Genomic DNA, 20,807 nt, shown 5'->3' on the forward strand with positions numbered 1-20,807 from the left:
TATTCCATCGTTCTCGGTTTTAGGGTGTGACAGAGTAGTATCAGAGCATTGTTTATAGTGAATCAAGTATATCAACCCATAAAAGATATACGAACTATAAACACATCGGGATTAAAACACTCTGAACAAGAATATATACTTTTAAATAATAAAATTTTTAACTAAGTATATATATACATCCATTCATACAAAGGGTCAGTATCATACTAGAACAAAACAATAGTATTAAGATTGTTGAATAGCACAATTAGGCTTAGAGACATATAGTCAAATCTGGGCGGATGTAGCCTGATCAACTATGTTTTCCTAGGAGTGACTAGCATGTGCCTAAGAATGGTTGTGGTGTTACAACAAGTCTAAAAACTTACCAACACTACCACAAGAACATCTGAACATGAATACTACAGGAGTATTCTGCATTCTATTAACTTCATATGTGAGAACTAAAAGGGTCGTTACTAGTAGGGCAATAGTTGCTAAGTGGATACTGTTGGATTAGTGTCTAAGTCCATAACTATTTTGGTATGTACTTGACCCGATGGTGCATGGTCCTTTTGGGTTGCCTTCACCAAAGCAACTTGATAGGATGAATTATGGAGAGAAAGGATTAAATATGATTTATTAATATATTATGAGAATAATATATTAAAGAAGAAATCATATTGTTTAATTAATATTAGTCAATAATTAATTGGTAATTAGTTTTGTGACTAAAAGAGATTAATTAAACTTAAGGGACTGGAATTGTAATTATAAGATAATTGCAATTTGGGCCATGAATTGCCTTATATTAAGGTGTGGACGAATTCTATGGGGAAACCCATAAGAAATCGTCCAAGGCCTTAAGGAAAGGGATCCATGGGTTGCTTAGGGCTTAAGCATCCAAATTAGGGTTTCCTTGTTAAATAACCCTAATAGCCTAACTATATATACATCCCTTATGACCCAAAAACGTGGAAAAGACTTCTTCTAGGGTTTCACACGTTTTGGGCAGCCTCTAACCTCTCTCCTCTTCATCCTTTTGCTTATGGTGTTTGTGAACCATTAGAGGAGTGACATTTGTGACTCTAAGCTTTCTAAAGTCAATACAAGGAGGAATTGGATTGTTATTGCTACATAACAATCAAGGTATGATCTAAACCCATATTTATATGTTATATTGATTATCATATGCTAGATCTAGGGTTTATAGTCTTGGATAACTTGCATGTACAATAGAGAAACCTAGATCCAAGCATTAGGGTTTGTATGAGCACATAGGATGTTCTTATGACCAAAACCCATCAGATACACCATGGTTACATGTGAATAAGGTGCTATAGACTTAGAATCTGTGACCTTTGCTTCATTTCTTGTTCTTGTTTGATTGTGGACTTAGAGTTAGGGTCACTTATTCGAAGGTCTATCCTGCTTCGGTTACATGTAATTGGTATGCACTATGCAAGAATTGGGTCGACTAATAACGATCATCTTATAAGTATCTTAGATTGGCACGTCTACTAACCTTTCTTTCCCCATTCTCGCGTACATAGCATGGCTGGCTTCCACCTTCCCGACGATCCGTACTACCCGAACCAAGGCATTGGAGGATGGCTTGATGAAGAGCCAGAAGATGATCACCCGATCCCTTTGGATGATCACCGTGCGGAAGGCTTTTCGGATAGCTCCGACTCCGAACCCGAAGTCAACAACCTACCCCCTGTAGCTCCAAACCCCAACCCCTCTCCGGCATTCCAAGGTCCCACTCCCATGTGGGCAACAACCTTGGATCGATGGAACGATGAACAGGGTTAGCCATCACCTTTCAACGGAGACCGAAGCTTTTACAACATAAGTGAGGGTGGCTCGGCTGATCGAGCCCTACCTGTCATGGTCCGGAGGATTGCTAGAAACGTCGAGCAAAGCCATGCAGCCATCGGCAGTGTTGTGGAAATTGATGCCAACTCTAACCTTAACATTGTATGTATCCGCCAGCTGGAAGAAGCCATGGATAGGACTAGGAGAACAAATGAGGCTCTGTAGCAACAACTAGCTGCATCCAGAGCCGAAGTCAGGGAACTCCAAGCGCGTCAGAGGGAACAGGAATGACATCTTCAAGAAGTTTTATGCCAACTGGCTGATCTTAGGGTTCGCCCAAGGGATACCTGTCACCAGTAGAAGATGCCAACTTATCTTCCCCTTTTTGTTTAAGGAATATCCTTTTCTTTTCTATGCTCGGTAGGGCACTTGTCTGTAAACATTCCTAAAAGTACTCTAATTAGGCTTCGAGACCGCCAACATTTCATTTATGGTTTGATGTAAGACCTACTGTTAGGTCACTTTTCCCGAAACTCATATTGCATCATTAATACCAGTAATATTGGCAGTTACCTACTTCATGGGAAAGTTTATGTTTTCATGTTTTCCCTACTCTGTTGCTATGACTCTCTCTGATATTTGGACTATATCGATTTAGTTCATGAAACGCTCTCATCCTGTTTGCAGTTGATTCTTACTATTGTCATCATCTCTGTAAACTTTCAGTGAAAGATGCCTCCTCGCAAGCGCCCGAATAAAGGCAAACCTGTGACTCAAACTCCACCTCCACCACCACCTCCTACTCCGCAGTTCGATCCAATGATGTTTCAGACAGCTGTAACTGCAGCTATGGCCCAAATGAATTCTGGCGATACAAGTGGAGCCGGAATGGGCACCAACTCTAAACATGGTGAAATCCATGCACGTACACAGGGGTGCACCTATAAGGATTTCATGAGCTGCAAACCAACATTCTTCAATGGAACCGGAGGGATCATTGCACTGTCCCAATGGATCGAAAGAACTGAAGCCGTCTTTGAAATGTGCTCGTGCCCCGAGGAGAGCAAAATAAAGTTCACTACTGCCACCTTTATCGAAAGGGCCTTGACATGGTGGAATGGCCATGTCAAATCACTCTCCTTGGTAACAGCCAATGCCATGGGTTGGGATACGCTAAAAGACCTTCTGACGAGGGAGTATTGCCCTAGGGGTGAAATCCAGAAACTTGAGGAGGAACTCTGGAACCTCAAGATGAAAGGGACCGACGTAGTGGCTTATACAGCCAGGTTCTGCGACCTGGTAACTATGTGTCCTAACATGATCCCCACTGAGGGAAAAAAGATTGAACGATACATCTGGGGTTTAGTACCCCCGTATCGAGGGAACGTTTTAGCATCACACCCTACGACCTTCGACAGCACCAAGGAATTGGCCCAAAGGTTGATTGATCATGAAACTCCCTCCACTCCATCAACAACCCCGACGATTGCCACTGCACCGCCCAAAATAACCGACAACAAGAGGAAGCGTTGGGATCGAAAGAAGGGCAAGTCAACTCAATCCTCTTCCAAAAACCAACAGATTGTAGTTGTCCATGCTGCCACTACTCCCACTGCCCCTGTACCAGCCAAAACATATGCTGGAAATCTACCCAAGTGAAATAAGTGCTCTTTCCATCATAACGGCCCCTACCGTGAGATGCACTGCATTGATTGCGATCGGAAGGGACATACCACCTGGTTTTGCAGAGCACCTCCCAAACCCATCTCCCAGGTCCCTAGTTCAGGAGCAAGCCAGGCCTGCTACGGCTGTGGCGAAGTAGGACATTTCAAAAGAAACGGTCCAAAGGCTGGAAACACGGGAGGAGCAGGTAGACTACTTGCTATTGGCCACAATGAGGCCGTGGCAGACCCCACCGTAGTCACGGGTACATTCCTTCTCAATAACTCTTATGCTTGTATTCTATTCGATAGTGGGGCAGAAAGAGGCTTCGTAAACCAGAACTTTAAACACTTACTCAAACAATCACCACAATCACTGAAAGAAACTTTCGTCGTAGAAATGGCTAATGGCAAGACAGAGAGTTCTAACGAGATCTACATAGGCTGTACCCTCACGCTAGATAATCATTTGTTTCCTATCGACCTCATACCCGTAGCGATCAAGAGATTCGATGCCATTGTAGGCATGGACTGGTTGAGTCTCCATCATGCCGATATCCTGTGTTTCAACAAAGCCATCCGTCTAAACCTATCGAATAACGAAACCTTGATGATCTACAGAGACAAACCAAGTACGAGCCTTCGCATCATCTCAAGTATACAAGCCCAGAAGTACTTGCGTAAGGAATATCGTGCATTCCTTGCACACATCGTCGATACGATTCAGAAAACGAGAGATCTAAAAGAATTCCCCATAGTATCGACTTCCCCGATGTCTTTCCCGAGGAACTACCGGGTTTACCTCCGCAACGTCAAGTCGAGTTTCGAATTGACTTAATTCCAGGAGCGACCCCCATAGCCAAAGCGCCCTACCATTTAGCTCCTGCCGAAATGCAAGGGCTGTCCGGTCAACTCAACGAACTGCTCAGCAAGGGATTTATAAGACCAAGTTTCTCACCTTGGGGAGCACCGGTCTTGTTCATAAAGAAGAAAGACGGATCGTTCCGTATGTGCATCGATTATAGGGAACTCAACAAGCTGACGGTCAAGAATCACTACCCTCTTCCTCGTATAGACGACCTATTCGATCAACTGCAAGGGGCGAGTTACTTTTCCAAGATTGATCTAAGGTCCGGGTATCATCAATTACGAGTGCTCGAGGAGGATGTTCCGAAAACAGCCTTCCGAACTCGTTATGGACATTACGAGTTCGTTGTGATGCCGTTCGGACTGACCAATGCACCCGTAGTCTTCATGGACTTGATGAACAGAGTGTTCCATCCTTACTTGGATCAGTTCGTCATCGTCTTCATTGATGACATACTTATCTACTCTCGAAGTAAGGAGGAGCATAGCGACCATTTACGACAAGTCTTGGAAACCTTACGATCCGAGAAGTTATACGCGAAGTTCTCTAAGTGTGAATTTTGGATCCGAAGAGTCAAATTCTTAGGGCATGTGGTTAGCGAAGAAGGGATCCACGTGGACCCATCCAAGATTAAAGCTATTGAGAACTGGTCAGCACCGAAGACGCCTACAGAAATTCGTCAATTTCTAGGCCTCGCTGGCTATTACCGCAAGTTCATACAGAACTTCTCTCGAATCGCGAAACCCCTTACAACATTGACCCAGAAGGGCGTGGCTTTTGACTGGGGAGAGAAACAAGAGAAGGCATTTCAAACCCTGAAACGAGCCTTATGCACCGCACCGATACTATCCCTCCCTGAAGGGACAGAAGATTTTGTGGTATACTGTGATGCGTCCAATCAGGGGGTCGGTTGTGTCCTGATGCAACGAGGTAAGGTCATCGCCAATGCCTCGAGACAGCTAAAGAGACATGAAGTTAACTACACCACACACGACCTCGAATTAGGAGCGGTGGTGTTTTCTCTAAAGGTTTGGAGACACTACCTGTATGGTACGAAGAGCACGATATACACTGACCACAAAAGCCTCCAACACATACTCAACCAGAAGGAGCTCAATATGAGACAACGACGGTGGGTCGAGCTACTTCATGATTACGAGTGCGAGATTCATTATCACCCAGGAAAAGCCAATGTATTAGCAGACGCCCTAAGTCGGAAGGAATATTCGGGTCGTAGAGTCAATTCATTAACAATGACTATCCATTCGCATCTATCCGCACAGATTAAAGAGGCCCAGCTCGAAGCCTTGAAACCTGAAAATGTAGCGGGAGAATTCCTGCGAGGAATGGATAAGAACCTGGAAGTTAAGGGTGACGAAGCCTTATATCTCATGGACCGAATATGGACACTGTGACACGGTGGTTTCAGAGACTTGGTCATGAAGGAAGCCCACAACACTCGATATTCCGTTCACCCAGGTTCAGATAAGATGTATCTGGATCTTAAAAAGTCATATTGGTGGCCTAACATGAAAGCAAAGATTGTTACCTTCGTGAGTAAATGCCTTACTTGCGCAAAGGTCAAGGTCGAATACCAGAAGCCATCAGGTGTACTATAGCAACCGGAGATACCTGAATGGAAGTGGGAGCGGATCACTATGGATTTCATAACCAAGCTACCCAAGACAACAGGTGGGCTTGATACCATATGGGTCATCGTCGACAGATTGACCAAGTCCGCACACTTGGAGAAACTCACAAGAACGTACATCAAGGAGATCGTACGACTGCATGGTGTTCCTATATTTATTATCTCCGATAGAGATAGCAGATTCACTTCGAGATTTTGGCAATCACTACAAAACGCCTTAGGGACGAGGCTGGATATGAGTACGGCCTACCATCCGCAGACCGACGGAATAAGTGAGAGAACTATCCAAACATTGGAAGATATGCTGTGAGCCTATGTGATCGACCTTGATAAGGCGTGGGATACCCACCTACCCCTTGTCGAGTTTTCCTACAACAACAATTATCACACGAGCATCAAAGCAGCTTCATTCGAAGCCCTCTACGGCTGAAAGTGCAAGTCCCCTCTGTGCTGGGCTGAGGTGGGTGACACTCAGTTAGCTAAAGGTCGAGTTCCAGACAGCGCTCTCATAGGTCTGGAGATTATTCGTAAAACGAACGAGAAGATCATACAGATTCGTGAACGATTAAAAGCCGCTAGAGATCGACAGAAAAGCTACGCAGACAAACAGAGAAAACCCTTGGAGTTCCAGGTGGGAGATCGAGTCCTTTTGAAAGTCTCACCCTGGAAGGGCACGATACGCTTTGGGAAGCGTGCAAAGCTGAATCCAAGATACGTAGGACCTTTCGAGATCATCGCTAGAATCGGTCCCGTAGCTTACAAACTCAATCTACCCCGTGAACTCAGTAACATACATCCTACCTTCCATGTCTCGAACTTGAAAAGTGCCTATCCGAAGAGACTCTCGTAATCCCACTAGACGAGATCGAGATCAACGAGAGCCTCAACGTCGTGGAAGAACCTGTGGAAATTATGGATCAGGAGGTCAAACGAACGAAGCAAAGCCGCATCCCGATTGTGAAGGTTCGCTGGAACGCCAAGCGAGGACCAGAATACACTTGGGAACGCGAAGATCAAATGAAACTCAAATATCCTCACCTCTTTGCTTAGTTGTGTTGTAATAGCTTAGCTACTCGAATTCTAAATTTCGGGACGAAATTCCCTCTAACGGGGGGATGATGCGACAACCCGAAAATTTCATTTATATAATTTCCACAGTCAAACACTTCAAATAATATTCAAAAACATTTCAGTATATTTTTGGCCGGATTTAAACCCGTTTGGTGCTTTATTTATTTTTCGTCAAATGATTTAATAAAAAGAAGTGACGTAATTAGCGACGTGTGGCAAACCAAACAACCCGACATCTTAGCTAGGTGTTTACGGCCAAACAAGGGTGTTGATAGAAGACTACTTTTTACTTGAAAACATAGGGTTTTCTAGGGTTTATACTATTTTCAAACATCGAACTTCTCCTTTATACTGCATTGTTGTGAACATTTTTATACAAGCAATGACACTAAATACTTATGAACTCACCGGCTTTATGCTGATAAACTCTTTCAAAATAACTTGTATTCCCAGGTCATTAGTAGGCAGGTACAGATGCAGCTTTTGAGAAGATGGAGCACATACAAGACTCATCTTTATTTTGATTATACTTTTGGTGTCTAACAAACTGTACAGAACACACTTGTATTACAATTATTATCTTAATGCAATGGATGTTGTTACTTGTCTTTACTATTATGCATTGTTATGATACTGTACATGACGTCCTCCACCTCAGAACGTATTCCGTCGTTCTCGGTTTTGGGGTGTGACACTATAATTACTCATTCTCTCACCTCTTTTCTTTTATCTTACCGTATCTCCCATTTCTCTTTTTATCTTACTGGCCCACCCGAGCCAAAACCCTGAATGAACCAATGTATCTAGGACCTAGCTTGCCTCGCTTCTTGAACCGAATGACACCTTTCCAAGGTGACACCTACAGGAGGACCATGTCGCCCACCTGAAACTCCAAGTCTGAAAGTTGCTCGTCGGCGTAGCTCTTCTGTCGACTTTGAGCAGTCTGGAGCTTGCTCCAGACCTGCTGGATCCGCTTTGTAGTCTTAAGTACTACCTCGGTACTCCCCATGACCCTCTGACTGACCTCGCTCCAACAGATTGGGGTCCTACACTTCCTCCCGTAGAGCATCTCAAAGGGAGGGAGGGCTATGTTGGCGTGGTAACTGTTATTATACGAAAATTCTGCTAACGGAAGATACGTATCCCAACTGCCACCGAAATCCAAGACACATGCGCGTCGCATGTCCTCGAGAGTCTGAATCATCCTCTCGCTTTGTCTGTCCATTTGGGGTGGAAAGCGGTGCTGAAGTGAAGGCGAGTACCCATCTCGTCATGAAACCGCTTCCAAAATTTGGAAGTGAAATGGACATCTCGGTCTGACACCATCGAGACAAGCACTCCATGTCGTGCCACTATCTCATACACGTAAATCTCGGCCAATATGTTCTCCTGGATCAGGATAAAATGAGCACTCTTGGTCAACCAATCCATGATCAGGATAAAATGAGCACTCCGCGTGCGGTCCTCAGAATCTTCGTAATGAAGTCCATGGTGATATCCTCCCATTTCCACACGGGAATTTCTAATGGTTGCATCTTTCTGTGAGGCCTTTGGTGTTCTACCTTGACCTTCTTGCAGATCAAGCATCTCTTAACGTACCAGGCTACATCCCGCTTCATGCAGGGCCACCAGCAATCAGGGCGAAGATCCCGATACATCTTCATAGCCCCGAGATGGATGGAGAGCCTCGACTTATGGGCCTTATCCATCAGAACCTGCCGTACTCCACCCCAGTATGGCACCCAGACCCTCCCATGCAGGGTCAACAACCCGCGACTGTCATAATCAAATGAGGCAACCTGGTCGATGATCCGCTCGCACTTCCGGTGCTCCTCCTTTAGGCCCTCGACCTGCGCCTCCCGAATCTACTCCAGCAATGGAATAATCACTACCATCCTCAGACAGATGCCTCGAATCGGAGTCGCTACCGCCTTACAGCTCAGGGTGTCAGCCACCACATTGGCCTTGCCCGGGTGGTAAAGGATCTCACAGTAATAATCCTTCACCATATCTAACCATCGACACTGCCTCGTGTTCTAGTTCGGCTGATCCATGAGGTACCTCAAACTCTTGTGGTCCATGTAAATGGTACAATGGACCCCATAGAGGTAATATTTCCAAATCTTGAGGGCGAAAACCACAACCCCCAAATCTAGATCATGCGTCGGATAGTTAGCCTCGTGGGGCTTCAACTGCCTCGAAACGTAAGCTATCACGTGACGCCGTTGCATCAATACCGCTCCTATACATGTGATCGAAGCGTAACAGTAAACCGCAAAGTCGCCGACTCCCTCTGGAAAAGTCAGGATCGGTATCTCACATAACTGTTGTCTAAGAGTCTCGAAGGTGCCTGCTGCTCATACCCCCAATGGAAGGTCACCGACTTCTTGATCAGTCGGGTCAAAGGAACTGTGATCTCTGAGAAGTCCTGAATAAATCTCCGGTAATAACCCGCTAGACCCAGGAAGCTCCGAATCTCAGTTGGAGACCTCGGAATCTCCCACTGCATCACGGTCTCTATCTTGGCCGGATCGACCATAATACTTTTCTGGTTGACAAGGTGCCCAAGAAATTGCACCTCGTGCAACCAGAACTCACACTTGGAGAACTTTGTGAAATTTCTCTCCCTTCTCAGTGTCTCCAACACCTCCCTCAGGTGCTCCTCATGCTGCTCCTGATTCTTGGAGTAGACCAAGATATCATCGATGAAGACTATCACAGACTGATCCAGCATCGGTCTGCGCACGTTGTTCTTGAGATCCATGAATGCGGCTGGAGCATTGGTGAGCCCAAAAGGTATCACCACAAACTCATAGTGACCATAGCCTAAAATATGTCTTCTGCACATCCTCGTCCCTGACTCGCATCTGGTGATAACCCGATTGCAGATCAGTATTAGAGAACCAAGATGCGCCATGTAGTTGGTCAAACAAATCATCAATCCTCGGGAGGGGATAACGGTTCTTCACCGTTAACTTATTCAGCTCCTGGTAGTCTATGCACATCCGATGTGACCCGTCTTTCTTCTTTACAAATAGGATCGGGGCTCCCCATGGCGAACTGCTCAGTCTGATAAATCCCTTGTCTAGCAGCTCCTACAACTACGTAGAGAACTCCTGCATCTCAGGAAGAGCCAACCAATATGGTGCCTTGGCTATCGGAGCCGCACCAGGGACTAGGTCAATCCTAAACTCAACATGTCTCTTCGGAGGTACCCCAGGTAAATCCTCCGGGAATACGTCCGGGTACTCTCGCACTACCGGTACGTCATCGACAGTCGCCTTACCCTTATCTCGGGTATCCATGACATATGCGACATAACCCACGCAACCCTGCTAAAGGTAGCGCCTCCCTCTCGCTGTTGAGGATAGAGTCTATCCATCATGCGGCCTTTCACCCTGAATCACCAAACCTCCCCCACTAGGAGTTCGAACCCTCACTAGTTGTTGCTCGCAATCGATCACTGCCCCATTAGGGATCAACCAATCCATGCCATCTATAACCTTATTCCCTCGCAAGGGAATAGGGACTAGATCCATAGAAAACTACTCATCAAATAACTGTAGTGTACATCCTTAGTGAACTCTCGCAACCCTGACGATCCTATCATCTGCTATCTCCGCATCAAGTGGACAATCCAGCTCCCCTGGAGCTCCTACGAATCGCTTGTTGGGCACAAGATACACAAAAGATCGGGTAGCCCCCCAATCAAACAATACCATAGTAGATACATTGCTAACAAGGAATGATCCTATAACAAAAACACATAAACAGAAGTAATAATCAACATAAACAAAGAGATAAAGAGAAGATACATACCTGTAACGACATCAGGAGTTGCACGTGCCTCCTCTACTATCAACTGAAAGGCTCTAATATTTACCACTGGCACATCTATACGGCCCTGTCGGCCATCTGTAATCCTCAATGTAGTAGGAGCGGGTGTCGCCACCTATCCTGCTACTGCCAAGCTCGCACACTGGGATCTCTTGTGGCCCATCTATTTGCATTGGAAGAAAATCGGATCAGATAATGTGGTGGTGGTGGTGGTAGTTGTACAGTCCCTGTTCACATGACCAATTCGGCCACACTTAAAGCAGCCCGAACTACCTGCCCTGCACGTCCCCTCGTGTGACCTACCGCATTTGCCGCAGCGGCCTCGGCCCTGTTGGCCCTTCCCTCGGGAATCTGTCTTGGGCTTCTTGCCCGAGCCCTCCATACCAGATGCCGCATCTGGTTTCCTCTTCATTTCCATCTCTAAATCTCTCTCTTTATCTATCTATCTCTCTCTAGCTCTGGTAATCATATCCCCCAATTTTTTATAGTTGGATTGGCTCACAAACTGCCGAATTTTACTCCTTAACATCTCATGATATCGGGCCTTTTTCATCTCTTCATCCGCCACATACTGCGGAACGAGAAGGGCCCTCTCCCTAAACTTGGCGGTAATCTCCGCCACTGTCTTAGTCGTCTGATGGAGACCCTGGAATTCCCTAGCAAGCTGTTGAAACTCTATCACATGTGCAAACTCGGCTGTGAACCTAGCCGAGATGTTGCTCCAAGTCATAACATTAAGAGTTGCATCATGACCAATGGCTCGTCCGACCTCCTCTCACCAATTACGTGCCCTGTCCTTCAGAAGACAGGATGCAAGTCGAACCTTGTCCCCCTCAAGACATCTGATGGTGCGGAATGTGTTGGCAACATCAGCCAACCATCTAGTGCTCGCAATGGGATCCCGAGCCCCATCGTAATTGGGAGCTGCACAAGCTCTGAAGTACCTGAAAGTCAGTGTGTGCGACCCCATCATGGCCGCCACCTTGGTGCGGAAAGCACTTAATCTCTCATCCATGAGCTCCAAAATACCCTCCTTGATCGTGCCAAAGATCACAGGAGTCTGATCCGGAATACTGCGCATGATCTCAGAGGAGATAAACTCCCTTGTCTGATTGTCTAGCTGCCCGACTCTAGAGTCCGAGCCTGATCCTTCACTGGCGCCTGAACTGCCGACTGGTCTAGTACATAATACCACCATTTTGAAAAATACGTCATAAAAACACCAGAATACTAATAATATCTCGAGGGATCACATATACTGCAAGTTCCCTGGATTCATCCCATCCTTCCTTGATTTGAGTACGGATCCTCTGTTTTTAGTAGTACGGGCCCACACTACCTTCCACATCTATCCATACTTTCCTCAAGAAATGCCTTGACTCCACCAAGTCCCTTCTACTACTGCTTCACACGCTACTCTCATCCTAGTCTTGCCCTAGGGTAATCACCGACCCACTCTCCGCCATCAGCTGCATAAGTCCCTGCTATCTCCCCCTAACTAGCTCGTGAATAGTAGTACATATTACAAAGACTAGATAATTCTTCGAATGAGAGGTCCTACCCCACAACGGTTGGACTCAAACAAGAGCTGTGCAATAGGGCTAGACCTAAACTTCTGAAATTATTTAGTCCTAAAAATATGTACATTAACATATTCATTTACTAGTTAGTAAAAGATAACTAGAACTCCTAAAACCACAAAGAAAGCAACATTCAAGCATCGAGTAAACATAATCAAGCATATCTCATTCAGGCCATCCCTGACTAATATGTACTAGCATGCAGTTCAATAAGCTGAGATATATATAACAAGCATATAAGGCATCCTTCCTAGATCCTTAGCTCTAATCTAGCATGCAGTTCTCATAAAGCTAGTATACATATAACAGGCACATAAGGCATCCTTCCTAGATCCTTAGTCCTACTCTAGCATGCAGTTCTCATAACATATCATAACATAAACTAGTATGTGTAATTTAAGAGTACTTACTTGAGCTCGGCTAATTGCATGCACCATACCCTTTTCTTTTTTCGAAGTTCTTTTCTCTTTTAAAAGTGCTTCTCATAAAAATAATTTTCTTTTGAAAATTTTCATACCAATTCCTTAGTTTAAGTTCAGACACACTTGAGAGTGTGCTTGAATCCCTCAAACCAAGGCTTTGATACCAACTTGAAACATCCCAAAAATACAGTCCAAAAATTTCGTTTTTAATTATTTATAAAAACCATAAATATCAGTCATAATCTCATGAAAACATAAGTAATGATATCAAATCATCACACCAAAATAGTGTATCAAAATCATGTGTCAAAATATCAGAGTTTAGACATCCCAGGCTAAATCAATGGTGTGTGCACTGCAATCATCCTGAGCTCTTCCCCTTGCTACCGGAACTACCTGAAAACAAAACTGAAAACTGTAAGCACGAAGCTTAGTGAGTCTCCCCAAACTACCACATATCACACACATATAACATGCAACTAGGAGACACGGGCCCCACCCACACTCTGCTAACTGGGAGATATGGGCCTCGCCCACACTCCGTTGGCTATGAGATACGGGCCCCGCCCACACTTATCTACTATGAGATACATGCCCCACCCACACTCAGCTGCTATGAGATACAGGACTCGCCCACACTCAGCTACTAAACATACATACAAGTATCACACAGACAACAAGTATAACTAAAATCTATCAATCACTCACGTATCCATACTCAACTAAAGTTATAAGATACGGCCCCGCCCACACTCGGCTAACTGAGAGATATGGGCATCGCTCACACACAACTACTAATTATACATATACAGGTCGACCTTGGTGCCTTCGATCCGTTCTACTAGAGGAAAACTCACCTCTCAATCTGGCTATTGAAATCTCGTGTGAGGAATCTCTGATTGCTGCTCCAATCGACTCCCCGACTATCATCATCACAATAAGCACTTAGTCAAAAACTGATAATTCTTCTAATGGTAAAATGACCATTTTATCCCTGGTCAAAGTCAACATTCTGGTCAAATTCAACATTCTGGGTTGACCAACTCGCCGAGTTCTTTAACTCAACCGTCCTAAAACCGTGACCTAACTCGCCGAGTCGTCCCCCGACTCGTCGATTTTTATCGGGCTGCTCATAGTCGTGATTTAGCAAATTAACTCGTCGAGTCATCCTCAGACTCGTCGAGTTCTACCATAATCAGAAATGGGACAACACGACTCAACTCATCGAGTTCCCCTATGGACTCGACGAGTTCCCCTATCTGCTTGGGCGATCTTAATGGGTTAAGCCCTTACTCTTTAGATATAAGCTTCTTATCCCTGATGCACACTGAGAACGTTCTTTTAAAGGGTAAAGTTTCCAACTTTACCCATTAATACCTCTACTTCATGGGTTTAGCTTAACCCTAACCCTTTAGGACTTAGATTTTGGGTCCACTAGCCATCCATACACCAAACTAATGCATACTAACATAGATCTGGACCCAAAACATTCCATAAACATGTAAAGCTTCTGCCTTTTTCCTCCATGCATGGCCTTTTGGGCTTAAAAGGCCAAAATGACACTCTATAGCTTGCATGGGGACTCCTATGGCATAAAGTTTGCACCTCTATGCCATAATAGCCCTTCAAGGTCCTAGATCTGGAAGAATACCCACTTAGGTCATCTATTCTTCACGTGCTAAAATACTTGGACCAAAACCCTCATAAAGATGAAAAGAAGAGATCAAAGAACTCATTGAGCAAGGTTGGGACTTGCTTACCCGAAAATGTAGCAAATGATGTGTAGTTTCTGGATCTACTCTCTCCCTCTTAAGCCATCTAGCTTTCTCTTCTTCCACAAGCTTCAAAAACACACAAAGATCACTCAAAATGGCTCATAACCTCAAGCAAAGCACTAGTGTTTCGTAGATTAGGGTTTGGGACTTGGATGCTATAAATGAAGCTGAGGGGAAGATGCTTAAATAGGGTGCAAAAACCCAAATTTAGGGTTTCATCATGGCAGCCCTACTCGTCGAGTCAAGGCCTTCAACTCATCGAGTAGGTGACTTAAGATCCCACATCAAATCTGATTTCTACTCGACGAGTTTGGGGCTTCCAACTCGTGGAGTAGCTCTACAAAAGCGAATAAAGTATAATTATATGCGTACCAGGAACCAGGCGCTACAATTAATTTTGGAGAAAAGTGAAAAAAAAGAATATATCTTTCATGTTCCATTAACAAAAAATTATTAATTTTTTAGGTAACTAAAATCATTATCATTAGATTTTAGGAGATCATCAATTAATCTTACTATGTTGCAATTTAATTTAAATATAAAATTACTAATTTACATTATAAATTGGTTGGTCTAATCAAAATATAAAATCTCATATATATATATATATATATATATATATATGTGTGTGTGTGTGTGTGTGTGTGTGTGTGCATCTATGATTTCAATTTTAAAATAATTAATCACTACAAATGAAAAAAAAATTAACTTATTGTTAGTAAATGGTAATTATTATATTTAACTGGTTGATCTATATATAGATGAGATTGTTAGAGTTTGGTGTAGAAAAAAAATGATTTGAGAACACTCAAAACTCTACATTGTGGTGAATGTATTCATTTTGAATGATAAAGAGGAAGATGAAAATTCACATAAGCGAGATCAACTCGACGTCCTCCATATTCGTTTTCTTGAAAGTTACATTTGATAGAAAAATAAGACAAGCAATAATCTCAATTATTTGTTGAACACATATGATCAATATATATATATATATATATATATATATATATATATATATATATATATATATATATATATATATAATTTAGTGGCGAGTATATAGTAGAAAACTATATGGTTCCCTAACCGATTCAACCAGACCAGCTCAAAACAAAATATGTTTCAATCGGGTCAGTAAAACCAAATAAACAATCGGTGCAACATGTATAAAAGTTGGTGGTGAAATGACCCAACCAAACGGTATTTTTTTTACTGAAACCAACTTATACTTAGAGTAATTTGCAATCATGAAAGAGGAAACAACTATTTATAATGAAAAATCTCCTCATTACATTCTTCCTGGAGTTGATTTGTGATTCTTTGATGCCAAAAGATATGATATGCTTTCGATTGTCTATAGTTTATATCACTTTTTACCTTCATTTTTTTGTCAAATACATTAAGGTAGGTCCTTTAAAATATTTAAGATAAGTCCTAAATAATTTTTAAATATAACTTATTGTAAAATTTTAAAATTTAGGTGGGTCAAGGGACCCACCTTGGCATTACCAAGCCTCGCATATATATATATATATATATATATATATATATATATATATATATATATATATATATATATATATATATATTATTTTTCATTTTTTATAGTCTACCTTTTGGATTTTATTCATATTGTTTACATAAAAAATAAAACGAAATTTATGGTTATTTTGTTCTATTATATATGGTTTATCATTTAGGTATCTTAAGATATATTAAGTACACAAATCTACCACGTGGAATCCCTATGTATCATTTTCTTTTTTTACTTTTTACACCAGATGAGATTCTCCTAAAAATGATCCACAATAATACAATATTTGCATATGACATTTGTATTATTATTAATATATTTTATTTTTACTATAGTAATTCATAGATATTACTAAATGCGTTGTCGTTGTTGGTTATATTAACGTGTTAAACATACGGTTGATCTTTAAATTTTGTGATGAAAAATATGAATATTGTTAGATAATATACATTGGGATAACCATGTTATAATTAGTTTGGTATTAAAATTATATCCAAAATTTATAGGTTCATATATATTATACAATTTTTTTTATCTTATTATTTTATTTTGTGCAATGCGCAGGCATTAAACATATATTTTTTTTCAATATTTTTTTAATCTGCACAACGTACGGACATTCGCCTATTCTATAACTATATCTATATCATATCATATCATATTATATTATAAAGGAAACATTTTTTTTTCTTTCACCACATTCTTTTGAAACTCTCATATATTTTTTCTTTCACCATATTCATTTGAAACTCCTAGGACTTTTCAATTTCTTTCTAATAATGATTATAAGTTTGTTAAAATAGTATCTTTACTTTTACTTATAAAGTTATGTCTTTAACTTTTAACATATTATACATAATTTATTAGTTTTAATATGTTGTTATATGTAAACCATTATCATTTTAAAGCTACAACTTTTGATCAGTTTGGATAGATACTTACATTGTTAATTTAAATATAGGGTCAACTTAAATATAAGTTTTAATTCGACTTAAACAACCTAAAGAATAGATTGAAAATAGTTAAAAGTGATAAATTGTAGTGTCTTTCTAATAAAGATTATAAGTTCTTTAATAAGGTTAAATAAATATCAAACTTAAAGTGTAATCATAGATAAACTAAATTTCAATATCAAAATAATATATCTACTCATATTTACAAAGTTATGTTTTTAACTTTTAACATATTATATTTTGTTTATTAGATTTAATAAGTTGTTGTATGTAAACCATTATCAGTTTAAAACTACAACTTTTGAATAGTTTGGATAAAAATACTTAAATTGTTATTTTAAAACATTACATGATCAACTTAAATATAAATTTCAGTGCCACTTAAAAACCCCAAAGAATATTTTGTGAATAATTAAAAGTGAATTGTAGTGTTAAATGCAAAAACGAAATTGTAATCTTAATTTAACTAAAATATTTTCTAAAGATATGTTTATAACCATTAAAAAATTTCAAATAAGTAGCTTAAAATAACTTACAATAACAATAATTAAAAATAACTCTATATAAATGATTATATTGTTACCTTTAAATACGAAAAACAATGTTTGATTTTTAAATAATTTCAATAATATAAATTAGAACATTAAGAAAATAAATTTTAAAAAATTAATTAACAATAACAATTATAAATAACATTAAACCATATACTATATTTAATTTTTGTCATTAGTAACCCGTGGGTAATAGTCATTCAGACGATTGAGATTATACATCTACCGTAATAAATAAGAATAATTTTGCAACATGTCATCTTCTCCTTCATTTTAACACTTGTCATTTTCTAGATTTTTTTGAATTATTTAATATCCACTTGTCATTTTTGTAGTTTTTTTCTTTTTTATTCAAATCTCACCTATTAAATGTCACCTCATATTAATTAATTTCATAAATATATTCATTAATGTACATAATAACTTTCTATTTTTGAATTTCTTTATCTATTAATATATTAATTAATGTATATGTATATTAATATAGATAGTACATTCCATTTGTGAATTCATATTAATTAATTTTATTAGTATAGATTAATTAAGATCAAATTACATAAATACTCCATGCGGTTTACCAAAAAGTCACAAACTCAATCGTACTTATTTTTTTATGAACATGATCTTTATGGTTACCAAAACTTTCTTTTAATAAACCAGTGTAATACGCGGGTTTCACACCTAATTTTTAATAAATGTATATATTATCATATAATTCAAAATAATAAATATATTATATCAACTTAGTATACGAATTAGTATATCAAATTTAACAACAACGTTATTGTTATATTTTAGAAAACAAATATTTGTAAAGATTTCAACTATATAAGTGTTTCTGCGCAACGCGTGGAAATTCGCCTGGTCTCCCTATTCTAATAATCTACCCTAATAAATAAGAATAATTTTGTAACATGTCATCTTCTCCTTCATTTTAACACTTGTCATTTTCTAGATTTTTTTGAATTATTTAATATCCACTTGTCATTTTTGTAGTTTTTTTCTTTTTTATTCAAATCTCACCTATTAAATGTCACCTCATATTAATTAATTTCATAAATATATTCATTAATGTACATAATAACTTTCTATTTTTGAATTTCTTTATCTATTAATATACTAATTAATGTATATGTATATTAATATAGATAGTACATTCCATTTGTGAATTCATATTAATTAATTTTATTAGTATAGATTAATTAAGATTAAATTACATAAATACTCCATGCGGTTTACCAAAAAGTCACAAACTCAATCGTACTTATTTTTTTATTAACATGATCTTTATGGTTACCAAAACTTTCTTTTAATAAACCAGTGTAATACGCGGGTTTCACACCTAATTTTTAATAGATGTATATATTATCATATAATTCAAAATAATAAATATATTATATCAACTTAGTATACGAATTAGTATATCAAATTTAACAACAACGTTATTGTTATATTTTAGAAAACAAATATTTGTAAAGATTTCAACTATATAAGTATTTTTGCGCAACGCATGGAAATTCGCCTAGTCTCCCTATTCTAGTAAATAAATAAGTTTATTCTTCTATTGACACGTGTCATAATATTAGAAATCCTCATTAATACTATATGTCACCTATCATGCCACATGTCAACCTATTAATTCTCCATTTTAAATTTTACAATTCGCACTCTAATTACATTAAATTAATAACTGATTCTTCATTTCAAATTTCAAATTTCAAATTTCAAATTTCAAATTTCAAATTTCAAATTTCACACTCTAATTATATTAAATTAATAACACTAGAATAAAAAATAAAATAAAATTAATATATATTATAAGGTGATGTAATTTCTTGTATTTATTTAAATTAATGATTATAATTTTATATAACCAAAATAATATCTCTTAATTAATAATTTATTTGAAATAATTGATTCATAATTTTGAGTTTTTACTATAAAAGTTTAATTAATTTTATAACCATGGTTCTCACGTGTTATAAACTAATATACTTATAAATAAAACATTTTTCCTTTCATCACATTAATTTGAAAACTCCCATGATGCATTTTTACTTAAACCATATTCATTTGAAACCTCCTATTTGAATGAATACCACTTAAAGGTCTCTTAATAATGATTAATCATTCAAAGGTTTTATAACTTATATAATATGTTTAATACCAAAGGGCTTCTAGCCCAGCGGTATCGGGTGGTGTCCTCCCTCTTTGAGGTCGAGGATTCAAGTCCCGTTGTGGACATATGTGGAATTAGGTGTTAGTTTAGGAGTAGATTATAATATTTATATTTGCCGGTTCAAAAAAAAAAATATAATATGTTTAATAAGCAATTAATAGATAGTCTACTATAAAAGACCAATCTCTTTGAGTAGACACACAAATATCAATCACATACAAAATTCACAAAGAAAACAAGTCTAAAAGTTTTTATGTTGGTTTGAGGGTTTTGGACCATTTTTCGAGTTAGGTGATTATGTTAAAGTTTTTAATTTGTAAGTTTTTTATATACTAATTCTTTTTTTTGGTTTAAGTATTCGTTTAAGACAATCGTTGTATGTTGTGGTTTAAATTTTATTGTAAATTAGATCAGATTCATGTTATCGGTCATGTGTTATGGTATGTGATATAGATAATATTTAATTAAATATTGTATATATGTTTGTATGTTTGTGTTGCTTCAAAACAATACTTAATTAAAAATCATGGATATGTCATATTATCCATATTATCCATGTAAGTCTCTTTTAAAATGCAAATTGTCTATCTTATCACTTTATATTTTAGTATATGTTTAACATTTTAATATAATAATAAGTGCTTTTTAAAAGTTCTCCTTCACTTATTAATAATAATAAGTGGCTTTAAAATTAACAAACAATAGTTATAAATAATAAAATCAAATTATAAAAATCATAGATATGTCACATTATCCATGTAAGTCTCTTTTGAAATGCAAATTGTCAATCTTATCATTTTATTATTTAGTATATGTTTCATATTTGAATAATAATATTAAGTGTTTCTTAAAACTCTTCTTTAACTTATTATTAATAATAAGTGGTTTAAAATTAATAATAATTTTAAATGATAATAACATCAAA

Source organism: Lactuca serriola, chromosome 4, assembly GCF_051521515.1.
Source record: "Lactuca serriola cultivar US96UC23 chromosome 4, Lser_US96UC23_V15, whole genome shotgun sequence".
NCBI lineage: Eukaryota > Viridiplantae > Streptophyta > Magnoliopsida > Asterales > Asteraceae > Lactuca > Lactuca serriola.